This window comes from Henckelia pumila, chromosome 4 (assembly GCF_033568475.1).
Source record: "Henckelia pumila isolate YLH828 chromosome 4, ASM3356847v2, whole genome shotgun sequence".
In the NCBI taxonomy this organism is placed as follows: domain Eukaryota; kingdom Viridiplantae; phylum Streptophyta; class Magnoliopsida; order Lamiales; family Gesneriaceae; genus Henckelia; species Henckelia pumila.
The window spans coordinates 190,433,049-190,444,259 of NC_133123.1; positions in this window are offsets into that span (position 1 = coordinate 190,433,049).

Sequence of the window (11,211 nt, forward strand, 5' to 3'; positions counted from 1 at the left end):
ACGGTGGAGTAGACGCTATAGTTGATAGGTGGATATACGAGTACCCCCGCGGACTAGCTATCTGGCATGGTGCTGGATATTCATTGGCGCCCTTGAGCAGACTGTTTTACCCTGTTTTAAAGTCACTTATATGCTGCATATATTTTATATATCATTGCTTTCATATTGAGCGTAGACGCACACATGCAGTGTTTTCTATATGTCTGGACACCCCATTCGACCGGGCAGATGCAGGTAGTGCACCCAGTGATTTGGAGTAGTCAATGACCATAGAGGACAATAGGATTAGATGTAGGTTTTATTGTTGATTTATTCGATTGGGTTGTATATTGAATTTATTTAACCGGTTGTATTCTACCGATCAGCATTTAATTAAGTCTTTCGCAGTGAATTATTTGATTTATTTTAAATTTCATGCTTAATTAAGCTCTAAACTCTGATTAGTAGTGGATCCGGGTTAGGTCGCTACAGTAATAATAGTTCGCTCATGAGTGTCAAATTTCCATTTCCAAAGGAAATAAATATTTTTCGCATAAATCAATATTTTGTTTTGAAAATAAATCATTTACCTAATTATTGTAAAAGAAAATGAAAAAAATCATCTTTGAGTTAGTGTAGTCAGAAAAGTTTTAAAACATTAAAATAATAAATGGAATTGCAAAATTAAGAGGACCAAATCTTTCAGTATAATATAATAAAGAAACAAATAAATAAAAATCAAGAATGGAGAAAATAGAGTTAGAAAGGATGAAAAGAAAGCTGAAAGATAGGATACGACGATAGTTGTGTGCATGCAAACGACCAAAACAAAAATCACCATACTTTAAATTAAATAAGTATGGAGTAGGTGAACTCTTGTCTAGAGGTCAGGAGTTCGATTCCCCCTACCAACACCTTTTTGGACTAGCCAGTCACACATGGCTTGCTTAGTATGGTTTACCTGTATGCTCTTATATCATAAATGTAGTTACCTGTCCTTGATCACCTAATAATCGAGAACTTAAGCGTGAAACTAAAATTAAACGAAAAAACATAATCAGAGCTAAATGCAAAAACTTAAATCATAAACTAACTAGGCAGAATACAACCGTTAAATAACTAGAAACCCAATAAAAATAATATACAACTCAATCGAATGAATAAATACCGAATAGAATCTTATACTAAATTTCCCCGGCGACCCCTTCTACCAAGCCATGGTCAACGATTAACCACTGATATCGCTCATGGTCCACCAGCAAACCAGACCCATTGAATGGATTGTTCGAGATAAAAGCAGCGACGTGAGCGCTAACGTCCAGTACGAAAGTATGAGTATACAGTTCTAAATGATGCATGCAACATGGAATATGAATGCCCTGGTAAACTGGGATCAAGATTAGGAATATCATACTCAGAACATAGGCACCTCCAGTATGCGCACTGTAGTGACCCACACCATGATCACCTAATAATCAAAAGCTTAAGCATGCAATAATCTTAATTAAAACATAATTGGAATTTATCAGTGGAAGACACCAAAGTTATACAAACCCAAGCAAAATAAATCCGAAATTATTACAACCAAATTTAAATAACTATTTAGTATCAAACCAACGAGTTCTGATACAATCACCTGAAAAACAAAGATCCCAACAGCTGCCAAAACCCTGCAACTAAGTCTGCCCTGAGCCTCCTGCTCCGTCCAACCTAAGACATGCCCCGTCGAATAGGGTATCCAAGAAACACAGAAATATGGACGTGAGCGACTACGCTCATCACAAGAGTATGAGTATACAAATACTATATGAGCACGAATGCAAGTGTACGGGGTACCAAGACTCAAGGTCAAGAAACTTTGATCAAACAAACTCGGCGCCAAGGTATATATCACTCTGTGCCGTCGCACGAGGAGGTGGCTCCCATACCCTACTGTGAATATCGGTGACCTGACAACGAATACACGTGTCCAACCATCCACTAATACTTACGGTAAACACCCTAACACCGGCTATCTCAAGGATAAAAGATAAATATGAATATTCATAAAGCATAACTTCGTGACATAATATATGCAGATAAAATCATACAATATAACAATGAAACACATAATATATGCATACTCAGTCAGGATATCTCAAACAATACTTTTGTACCTCAATAATATCAGATAAGCTACACTAGCTTTAATGTCCAAGCCTATAATCACAAGATTATTATATCACTAATCATCTTCTAAAAGCATTAACTAAGTTAATAGATACTACCAAAATATTTATAGAAAATCGGATTATACATTCCTCAATTGTTAGCCTGTTGCTGTCGATTACTCCTGAACATGGGCACAACTCCGCTACGACTCTAGAGACGCCTCGCCAAGGCCCGTCCCTCGGCAAAGAAAGGTTGTAAGCCCCTAATCTACTCAAGAAATTAGAGGGAAAGTTTTGAATTTGCAATTGAAAATGACTCCCGGTTTCCCTATTATAGGCGGAGATCGAACGTTCCAAACTCCCAATCGGACGTTCCGATCTCTGTATGCTAGCCATGTCCTGAATGGCCATGATCGGAAGCACCGATCTAGACTTCTAAAGTTCTTATCCAATGCATGCAGCTATGTGTTCAATCATCAATGACACATCACAAGTGCGGATGGTCTAACTCGATCGGAAGTTCCAATCTCACCTTCGGACGTTCCGATCTAGCTTCCGAACACCATCGCTTGATCCAATCACTTCGTATCTTCCGATATCGTTCGGACCTTCCGAACTTGTCCATGTACACATCGACCCTTTGACCATGTCTGACGTCCTGGACTCGATTATTTGGTAGGATTAATCCAATTAAAATCACTTAATTAAGTTTTAACCATTTAATCTTGTTAAATGGGATTGAGTTACTACACGCACGCTGCTCCAAAGATTCGGCGGGTGCCATAAATACTGAACCCGATCTTGGAATATCACTGTCCTGGATAAACCGTACACATTGCCCCATCGTTCCAGTCGGTGTCACACGGTATCCGATCGTAGAAGGAAACATGGCTGAGCGACCCTAGAAAAACTGGCTATCTCAAAAGGATAACAGACTCAAAATAGTATGCCAATGCCGCATACTGATCATGAACAATATAGTCATGCATCACATTCTAGATAATAATGCAACACATACTAATACAACACATAAACATTCATACTCAGTTGACAATCTCATTTAGTATTTACATATCTCAACTACTGGTCTAGTTGTACAACTGTCTACAGTCCAAGCCTACAAGCAAAGATAATATCATATTACTATACCTTTTCTAAAAGTCTTAACTAGACAACTAGCTACTCCCAATAGCTGCTAATAGTTTAGAGTTATACCTGCATCCTTCATCAACCCACTGATGTTGAAGGCCCTGACCCAAGCACGACTCCGCTACAAGCCTCATAACATCTCTCTAATTCTCGACCCTCGATTGCATGGCCCAAAACACTCAAATATACACTAATGGTTCGACAACCCTCTAAATTTGCACTTAAAAAATAGATTTCCACCCATATTTATAGGCCAGGGTTTGGAAGGTCCGATCCTGGTTTAGAATCTCCGATCTGGCATGTTTGCCACGTTTTTCCGCACACTCCTTAGCGAGATGTCCCTGTTAAACAGGTTTTTCTCTTAGCTGTTGATATTCATCATGAATTTGCTAAATAAAATCCCTATGTTCTCTAAAAAAGATTATGATGACTGGAAAATACGTATGCAGGCACATCTTTCTGCTCGAGATGATGATATGTGGTACGTCATCACTTATGGACCCATGTGCAAGTGCCGTTTACATGGAACCTTTCCCCTCTTCGGCCTTCAAAGTTCTCATTCGAATATTTGCTACTACCACCAAGATCCGCACAGATGGCCGCTCCGCCTGGGCTCGCGCCCAAGGTTTTGCGGCGACCGCCGCGCCCTCCTACTCATCGGGGCCTGGCCCTTGCCCCAACAGCCGGGTATAGGTCGCATGCTTCAGCGCCATCCATTTTCGGGGCTAGTTGATTCGGCAGGTGAGTTGTTACACATTCCTTAGCGGATTTCAACTTCCATGACCACCGTCCTGCTGTCTTAATCGACCAACACCCTTTGTGAGATCTAGATTAGCGCGCAGTTGGGCACCGTAACCAGACTTTTGGTTCATCCCGCATCGCCAGTTCTGCTTACCAAAAATGGCCCACTTGGAGCTCTCGATTCCATGGCGTTCCGATCTCTGTATGCGCACTGTAGTGACCCACACCATGATCACCTAATAATCAAAAGCTTAAGCATGCAATAATCTTAATTAAAACATAATTGGAATTTATCAGTGGAAGACACCAAAGTTATACAAACCCAAGCAAAATAAATCCGAAATTATTACAACCAAATTTAAATAACTATTTAGTATCAAACCAACGAGTTCTGATACAATCACCTGAAAAACAAAGATCCCAACAGCTGCCAAAACCCTGCAACTAAGTCTGCCCTGAGCCTCCTGCTCCGTCCAACCTAAGACATGCCCCGTCGAATAATGTATCCAAGAAACACAGAAATATGGACGTGAGCGACTACGCTCATCACAAGAGTATGAGTATACAAATACTATATGAGCACGAATGCAAGTGTACGGGGTACCAAGACTCAAGGTCAAGAAACTTTGATCAAACAAACTCGGCGCCAAGGTATATATCACTCTGTGCCGTCGCACGAGGAGGTGGCTCCCATACCCTACTGTGAATATCGGTGACCTGACAACGAATACACGTGTCCAACCATCCACTAATACTTACGGTAAACACCCTAACACCGGCTATCTCAAGGATAAAAGATAAATATGAATATTCATAAAGCATAACTTCGTGACATAATATATGCAGATAAAATCATACAATATAACAATGCAACACATAATATATGCATACTCAGTCAGGATATCTCAAACAGTACTTTTGTACCTCAATAATATCAGATAAGCTACACTAGCTTTAATGTCCAAGCCTATAATCACAAGATTATTATATCACTAATCATCTTCTAAAAGCATTAACTAAGTTAATAGATACTACCAAAATATTTATAGAAAATCGTATTATACATTCCTCAATTGTTAGCCTGTTGCTGTCGATTACTCCTGAACATGGGCACAACTCCGCTACGACTCTAGAGACGCCTCGCCAAGGCCCGTCCCTCGGCAAAGAAAGGTTGTAAGCCCCTAATCTACTCAAGAAATTAGAGGGAAAGTTTTGAATTTGCAATTGAAAATGACTCCCGGTTTCCCTATTATAGGCGGAGATCGAACATTCCAAACTCCCAATCGGACGTTCCGATCTCTGTATGCTAGCCATGTCCTGAATGGCCATGATCGGAAGCACCGATCTAGATTTCTAAAGTTCTTATCCAATGCATGCAGCTATGTGTTCAATCATCAATGACACATCACAAGTGCGGATGGTCTAACTCGATCGGAAGTTCCAATCTCACCTTCGGACGTTCCGATCTAGCTTCCGAACACCATCGCTTGATCTAATCACTTCGTATCTTCCGATATCGTTCGGACCTTCCGAACTTGTCCATGTACACGTCGACCCTTTGACCATGTCTGACGTCCTGGACTCGATTATTTGGTAGGATTAATCCAATTAAAATCACTTAATTAAGTTTTAACCATTTAATCTTGTTAAATGGGATTGAGTTACTACACGCACGCTGCTCCAAAGATTCGGCGGGTGCCATAAATACTGAACCCGATCTTGGAATATCACTGTCCTGGATAAACCGTACACATTGCCCCATCGTTCCAGTCGGTGTCACACGGTATCCGATCGTAGAAGGAAACATGGCTGAGCGACCCTAGAAAAACTGGCTATCTCAAAAGGATAACAGACTCAAAATAGTATGCCAATGCCGCATACAGATCATGAACAATATAGTCATGCATCACATTCTAGATAATAATGCAACACATACTAATACAACACATAAACATTCGTACTCAGTTGACAATCTCATTTAGTATTTACATATCTCAACTACTGGTCTAGTTGTACAACTGTCTACAGTCCAAGCCTACAAGCAAAGATAATATCATATTACTATACCTTTTCTAAAAGTCTTAACTAGACAACTAGCTACTCCCAATAGCTGCTAATAGTTTAGAGTTATACCTGCATCCTTCATCAACCCACTGATGTTGAAGGCCCTGACCCAAGCACTACTCCGCTACAAGCCTCATAACATCTCTCTAATGCTCGACCCTCGATTGCATGGCCCAAAACACTCAAATATACACTAATGGTTCGACAACCCTCTAAATTTGCACTTAAAAAATAGATTTCCACCCATATTTATAGGCCAGGGTTTGGAAGGTACGATCCTGGTTTAGAATCTCCGATCTGGCATGTTTGCCACGTTTTTCCGCACACTCCTTAGCGAGATGTCCCTGTTAAATAGGTTTTTCTCTTAGCTGTTGATATTCATCATGAATTTGCTAAATAAAATCCCTATGTTCTCTAAAAAAGATTATGATGACTGGAAAATACGTATGCAGGCACATCTTTCTGCTCGAGATGATGATATGTGGTACGTCATCACTTATGGACCCATGTGCAAGTGCCGTTTACATGGAACCTTTCCCCTCTTCGGCCTTCAAAGTTCTCATTCGAATATTTGCTACTACCACCAAGATCCGCACAGATGGCCGCTCCGCCTGGGCTCGCGCCCAAGGTTTTGCGGCGACCGCCGCGCCCTCCTACTCATCGGGGCCTGGCCCTTGCCCCGACAGCCGGGTATAGGTCGCATGCTTCAGCGCCATCCATTTTCGGGGCTAGTTGATTCGGCAGGTGAGTTGTTACACATTCCTTAGCGGATTTCAACTTCCATGACCACCGTCCTGCTGTCTTAATCGACCAACACCCTTTGTGAGATCTAGATTAGCGCGCAGTTGGGCACCGTAACCAGACTTTTGGTTCATCCCGCATCGCCAGTTCTGCTTACCAAAAATGGCCCACTTGGAGCTCTCGATTCCATGGCATTCCGATCTCTGTATGCGCACTGTAGTGACCCACACCATGATCACCTAATAATCAAAAGCTTAAGCATGCAATAATCTTAATTAAAACATAATTGGAATTTATCAGTGGAAGACACCAAAGTTATACAAACCCAAGCAAAATAAATCCGAAATTATTACAACCAAATTTAAATAACTATTTAGTATCAAACCAACGAGTTCTGATACAATCACCTGAAAAACAAAGATCCCAACAGCTTCCAAAACCCTGCAACTAAGTCTGCCCTGAGCCTCCTGCTCCGTCCAACCTAAGACATGCCCCGTCGAATAGGGTATCCAAGAAACACAGAAATATGGACGTGAGCGACTACGCTCATCACAAGAGTATGAGTATACAAATACTATATGAGCACGAATGCAAGTGTACGGGGTACCAAGACTCAAGGTCAAGAAACTTTGATCAAACAAACTCGGCGCCAAGGTATATATCACTCTGTGCCGTCGCACGAGGAGGTGGCTCCCATACCCTACTGTGAATATCGGTGACCTGACAACGAATACACGTGTCCAACCATCCACTAATACTTACGGTAAACACCCTAACACTGGCTATCTCAAGGATAAAAGATAAATATGAATATTCATAAAGCATAACTTCGTGACATAATATATGCAGATAAAATCATACAATATAACAATGAAACACATAATATATGCATACTCAGTCAGGATATCTCAAACAGTACTTTTGTACCTCAATAATATCAGATAAGCTACACTAGCTTTAATGTCCAAGCCTATAATCACAAGATTATTATATCACTAATCATCTTCTAAAAGCATTAACTAAGTTAATAGATACTACCAAAATATTTATAGAAAATCGGATTATATATTCCTCAATTGTTAGCCTGTTGCTGTCGATTACTCCTGAACATGGGCACAACTCCGCTACGACTCTAGAGACGCCTCGCCAAGGCCCGTCCCTCGGCAAAGAAAGGTTGTAAGCCCCTAATCTACTCAAGAAATTAGAGGGAAAGTTTTGAATTTGCAATTGAAAATGACTCCCGGTTTCCCTATTATAGGCGGAGATCGAACGTTCCAAACTCCCAATCGGACGTTCCGATCTCTGTATGCTAGCCATGTCCTGAATGGCCATGATCGGAAGCACCGATCTAGACTTCTAAAGTTCTTATCCAATGCATGCAGCTATGTGTTCAATCATCAATGACACATCACAAGTGCGGATGGTCTAACTCGATCGGAAGTTCCAATCTCACCTTCGGACGTTCCGATCTAGCTTCCGAACACCATCGCTTGATCCAATCACTTCGTATCTTCCGATATCGTTCGGACCTTCCGAACTTGTCCATGTACACGTCGACCCTTTGACCATGTCTGACGTCCTGGACTCGATTATTTGGTAGGATTAATCCAATTAAAATCACTTAATTAAGTTTTAACCATTTAATCTTGTTAAATGGGATTGAGTTACTACACGCACGCTGCTCCAAAGATTCGGCGGGTGCCATAAATACTGAACCCAATCTTGGAATATCACTGTCCTGGATAAACCGTACACATTGCCCCATCGTTCCATTCGGTGTCACACGGTATCCGATCGTAGAAGGAAACATGGCTGAGCGACCCTAGAAAAACTGGCTATCTCAAAAGGATAACAGACTCAAAATAGTATGCCAATGCCGCATACAGATCATGAACAATATAGTCATGCATCACATTCTAGATAATAATGCAACACATACTAATACAACACATAAACATTCATACTCAGTTGACAATCTCATTTAGTATTTACATATCTCAACTACTGGTCTAGTTGTACAACTGTCTACAGTCCAAGCCTACAAGCAAAGATAATATCATATTACTATACCTTTTCTAAAAGTCTTAACTAGAAAACTAGCTACTCCCAATAGCTGCTAATAGTTTAGAGTTATACCTGCATCCTTCATCAACCCACTGATGTTGAAGGCCCTGACCCAAGCACGACTCCGCTACAAGCCTCATAACATCTCTCTAATGCTCGACCCTCAATTGCATGGCCCAAAACACTCAAATATACACTAATGGTTCGACAACCCTCTAAATTTGCACTTAAAAAATAGATTTCCACCCATATTTATAGGCCAGGGTTTGGAAGGTACGATCCTGGTTTAGAATCTCCGATCTGGCATGTTTGCCACGTTTTTCCGCACACTCCTTAGCGAGATGTCCCTGTTAAACAGGTTTTTCTCTTAGCTGTTGATATTCATCATGAATTTGCTAAATAAAATCCCTATGTTCTCTAAAAAAGATTATGATGACTGGAAAATACGTATGCAGGCACATCTTTCTGCTCGAGATGATGATATGTGGTACGTCATCACTTATGGACCCATGTGCAAGTGCCGTTTACATGGAACCTTTCCCCTCTTCGGCCTTCAAAGTTCTCATTCGAATATTTGCTACTACCACCAAGATCCGCACAGATGGCCGCTCCTCCTGGGCTCGCGCCCAAGGTTTTGCGGCGACCGCCGCGCCCTCCTACTCATCGGGGCCTGGCCCTTGCCCCAACAGCCGGGTATAGGTCGCATGCTTCAGCGCCATCCATTTTCGGGGCTAGTTGATTCGGCAGGTGAGTTGTTACACATTCCTTAGCGGATTTCAACTTCCATGACCACCGTCCTGCTGTCTTAATCGACCAACACCCTTTGTGAGATCTAGATTAGCGCGCAGTTGGGCACCGTAACCAGACTTTTGGTTCATCCCGCATCGCCAGTTCTGATTACCAAAAATGGCCCACTTGGAGCTCTCGATTCCATGGCGTTCCGATCTCTGTATGCGCACTGTAGTGACCCACACCATGATCACCTAATAATCAAAAGCTTAAGCATGCAATAATCTTAATTAAAACATAATTGGAATTTATCAGTGGAAGACACCAAAGTTATACAAACCCAAGCAAAATAAATCCGAAATTATTACAACCAAATTTAAATAACTATTTAGTATCAAACCAACGAGTTCTGATACAATCACCTGAAAAACAAAGATCCCAACAGCTGCCAAAACCCTGCAACTAAGTCTGCCCTGAGCCTCCTGCTCCGTCCAACCTAAGACATGCCCCGTCGAATAGGGTATCCAAGAAACACAGAAATATGGACGTGAGCGACTACGCTCATCACAAGAGTATGAGTATACAAATACTATATGAGCACAAATGCAAGTGTACGGGGTACCAAGACTCAAGGTCAAGAAACTTTGATCAAACAAACTCGGCGCCAAGGTATATATCACTCTGTGCCGTCGCACGAGGAGGTGGCTCCCATACCCTACTGTGAATATCGGTGACCTGACAACGAATACACGTGTCCAACCATCCACTAATACTTACGGTAAACACCCTAACACCGGCTATCTCAAGGATAAAAGATAAATATGAATATTCATAAAGCATAACTTCGTGACATAATATATGCAGATAAAATCATACAATATAACAATGCAACACATAATATATGCATACTCAGTCAGGATATCTCAAACAGTACTTTTGTACCTCAATAATATCAGATAAGCTACACTAGCTTTAATGTCCAAGCCTATAATCACAAGATTATTATATCACTAATCATCTTCTAAAAGCATTAACTAAGTTAATAGATACTACCAAAATATTTATAGAAAATCGGATTATACATTCCTCAATTGTTAGCCTGTTGTTGTCGATTACTCCTGAACATGGGCACAACTCCGCTACGACTCTAGAGACGCCTCGCCAAGGCCCGTCCCTCGGCAAAGAAAGGTTGTAAGCCCCTAATCTACTCAAGAAATTAGAGGGAAAGTTTTGAATTTGCAATTGAAAATGACTCCCGGTTTCCCTATTATAGGTGGAGATCGAACGTTCCAAACTCCCAATCGGACGTTCCGATCTCTGTATGCTAGCCATGTCCTGAATGGCCATGATCGGAAGCACCGATCTAGACTTCTAAAGTTCTTATCCAATGCATGCAGCTATGTGTTCAATCATCAATGACACATCACAAGTGCGGATGGTCTAACTCGATCGGAAGTTCCAATCTCACCTTCGGACGTTCCGATCTAGCTTCCGAACACCATCGCTTGATCCAATCACTTCGTATCTTCCGATATCGTTCGGACCTTCCGAACTTGTCCATGTACACGTCGACCCTTTGACCATGTCTGACGTC